This window comes from Rousettus aegyptiacus, unplaced genomic scaffold (assembly GCF_014176215.1).
Source record: "Rousettus aegyptiacus isolate mRouAeg1 unplaced genomic scaffold, mRouAeg1.p scaffold_m13_p_8, whole genome shotgun sequence".
Lineage (NCBI taxonomy): Eukaryota > Metazoa > Chordata > Mammalia > Chiroptera > Pteropodidae > Rousettus > Rousettus aegyptiacus.
In genome coordinates this window covers 49,006,388-49,010,492 of record NW_023416311.1, presented here as the reverse complement: position 1 = coordinate 49,010,492, position 4,105 = coordinate 49,006,388, and positions in this window count along the sequence as shown.

The window sequence follows — 4,105 nt, the reverse complement described above, 5'->3', positions numbered from 1 at the left end:
TTTCCATGGCATTTTGACAACCATTTTAGATTATTTCATGATAGTGGCAGAGGTTCCCACTGAGTTCCTGTTCTGTCCCAGAATTTTATTTTTAATTTTTCCTACTTATCAACCACCTTTCTTGAATTTAGATTTTATTCTCCTCTATAAACTTTCAAACTGGGATATATAAACTTTATTATTTCGATATTAAATCCCTATACCAGAATTAAATACTGAATGTGAATAGGGATCAAAATCCATTGGGAGTATATAGTTTTACATTCTCCCCAAATAAAACCCAACATAATATGTTCAGCCAGTAAAATGATTGCTGTGCATTTCTTTAGTGATACTAAAATTTTAAAGTGGTTCTTCTCCATATCTTAAGTAGTGTAGGTAACTACTCCAGGATTTCACTGATGACGTGTAGCACTACACTAGTACTTCATTTTAATAAGAATGACACAGGTGACACGTTGAGTCCAGCAACATAAATGAAGAGAAAGTGCTTTGTTTAGACATAGCAGAAAAATACCACTTTATATGTAGGCATTTATTTAGCCTTTATTTCAGATATTTTAACAATTGTACCTTGTCACTTCTGACAGCTGTTTTTTACAAGCAAATCCTGTCTTGAAAACCAGTTCTAAGTCCAATAGCCCTAAGACTTCATATACTGCTTTTTCAGAGATAAGAAAATAAGCATGGGGACTAAAACTGAAGTTAGGGAGGAGCATGTCTCAGTAGGATGGAGGTGGGTCACACACACACACAAAAATGATGAAGAAGGATCACTTATATTTCAGTCTCCATATGTTTTCAGGTTCTGCTATAAAGCCAGAGGTCTGTTGTGTCTCCTTTTTTTATTTGTAGAATATAAATTGATTTTAACCATGGGCAATTTTAAAGTAATTGGACTGAATAACATTTTAAAGTATATTTCTTTTAATAGTCAATAAAATTTCTTTTCCTTGCAGAGCTATGTTGAACATTATGAGAAAATCTTTTTCCAGAACTTTGTTTTAAAATCTGTCACTTGACAAAGTAATAAAATAATTATTAACAAAACAAATACTTAGGTGCATATAAAGGAAATGTTCAAACAGTTATACAATTTGTTGATTTATTTGCTTATTTAATACTTTTGAGATAGTAAAAGCAGTTATTTTTTCCATTCAGTGATGATTTCTCTGTAGTCAGTGATTTTCTGTCGCTTTTAGGAAATGGAAGTCCAGTGCATTTCAGAGTCAGCTTCACCAATGAAATAAAATAAAGGAGAAAGGGAAACCGTGAGTATAAAGTTTAAACTTTTAATAACTTACGTCTGGAGGGTATAATTATTATTCTCTTTTTATAAGACATCTATGGTCTGTTGTAAGTGGGGGCTTAGACATTCCAGCATTAGACATAAAATAATTAAAATAGATGAGCATAAATTATTTGAAGTGATAGTTTTCTATCTTGCTTTGTACAATTTGGGAATATGTACAAAGAGGAAGATATGAAACCATGACTAATGTTGGCAAATTATTCAGCTGATCTCATTTATTTTTGAAGTATACGCAAAAGATTTCCAAAGCTTGGTATTTCAAATGTTATCTTTGTTATTGTTTCCTTTTGGGTTGTTCAGGCTCTTCTTTCTCCAAAAACCATTGTTGGATTAGCTCTTTGTTTTTACTCAAGTCCCTCTTACCTCAAAGCTGCCACTCTGCTACAGCCCTTACACAAAAGTGAAAAGCAGTGACGAAGACTGCATTTAGAATTTGGTCAACATGTGGAGGCAGGAAGCTTACCTCTATGTTTCTGAACAATCACAGACATTTTATTGAAACATTCTATACGTTTTAAGGATATTTATAGATTGTAAATGTTATTAGAACAATGCTTAAAACTCTTTGGCATTAATGCATTAAATGTGAAACCGATAATAAATTACATAAATTATTCCACTTAATATTTATGAAAAAGGATCTTGGGGTATGCACTTTAAAATTCACTATATACTGTATTTTTACTTTCTAGCTTAATATTTCTCCAGTTTAAAGACTGTTCATTATTTTTTTAAGAAAAAAGAGCTTCACTAACTGTTTCAGTGTTTAACTCCTGTACTTATGAACTAAAAGTCAATGGAAGAATTAGAGAAAAAAAAAATTTGTGATTGCCTAAATTACTACTTAGCTTAATCATGTGAACCAGATAATTTATACTGATTATAAGCAAAGGAATACCATAATGATAAACTGCAAAATAGCTTATTCATTATTTTACTTCCATTATACAGTCAACAAAACATACCTTTAAGATAGAAATTTTATTTTAGCTTTTGCTTAAAAAGCCTTCTCTGTAGCTGTAGATTTCTGATTGAACCTCATATTGTAGTTTGCACCAATAGATTTGATTAATAAAAGTAAGTTTATTTTAAAATTATACAAATAATACATGTAAACATTTAAAAATTAAACAATATATACACATAGAGAGTAAAAATTACTGTGTTAGAGATTCCGTCAAAATTTTATTCATTCATGAACATATACATATACACATATGGTATCTATTATATCTATTTTTAATTTTTTTTCACTTACTATGTCATTTGGACCAAATAAGTCTTGAATATGACAAAAATATATGTAATTTTTTCTTTGAGTATTTTTTTTAATGGGTTATTGTTCCAGTCACTGTTGCTGCATAAAAACTGACTTTAAAACTTAAGGTCTTAAAGCAACATCAATTACTTTATTATTTTTCAGTTTCTTTAGGTCTAGTTTTGGGGAATGTACTGACAGCATAGTCTGACTTTGGGTGTCTCTTGAAATTGCAGTCAGATGGTGGATGGTGCTGGAACAGCAGGTGACTGGAGAAGTGAGGGACTTTACTGGTCATCTCTTTTTATACATTTTCAGATTTTTTTCAAGTGATATCTCCAGGTGGACTAATGTGAGCATCTACCCAGTACAGTGGCCTGAAGACAATTAGATTGCTTATATGACAGCTCAGAGCTCCAGTGCTAGTGTTCATATAAGCAAGGCAGAAACTGAATTGCCTTTTATGATCTAACTTTGGAAGTCACAAAACATCATTTCCTTCCTATTCTTTTTGGTCAAACAATCATATATATAATTTATCCTATCTGCAGGTAGGGTGATCATCTGTCTTGGTTTACCTAGAAACTTGCAGTGTTAGCACTAAAATGTCACATTCTGGAGAACCCCAGGACAGTTAGTTAGCCTACTCTTAATTAAGAGTATTTAAGTTTAATACACAAAATACTTCTTAAATACAGAAGTATTTAATACATCCTCTTAGTAAAGTTCATCTTTTATTCTGTGGCTATTGATTTTAGGGTTCTGTATAATAAAGCTTTACCTTTATTAAACCATGAAGTATCCAGTGTTACATTCTAGAAGACTGTTTTGCTTTTCACAATTTGACTTTTAATTAATCTTTAATTTATTTTTGTGTTATGGTATGAAGGAGGAGCTGAGGTTTATTTTCTTCTATATAGTTTATTCAAATATTGAAAAGTTAATTTTTCCTCCAAATAACTGCAGTAGAATATTTGCTTCAAATCAGACTCTCTCTCTCTCTCTCTCTCATATATACATATATAAATATATATATATATTTTTTTTTCTTACATGACTTTCACTGTCATCATTAGTGGGAATGTTTTAAACTATGATAGTGAAAGTCCTTTACTTTTGTGCTTTATTTTTCAGTATTGCCTTGGTTATTCTAGATCCTTTGCATTTCCATGTAGATTTTATATTCTGCTTGTTAATTAAAACAAAAAAAACATTTCTAGGATTGTGTTGAAACTATATATTAATTTGGAGAGAATGGACGTCATAAAATACCAGTCTTTCAATCAACTAATGTGGTTTTGATACGCATTAATTTAGGTATTGAGTTTCTCTCAGTAAGTCTCTGTATTTTTCAGTTTTAAGATCTTGCTTAAAATATTTAATTTTAATATTTTTTGGATAAGTATAACTGATATTTCACTTCATTTTTTCTTACTTCATGTATATGTATATATGCATATATAATTACATATATATTTGTATGTATGTATGTCATATCTATAAATTTTTGTCAGGCAAAATTTATGTCTAACACT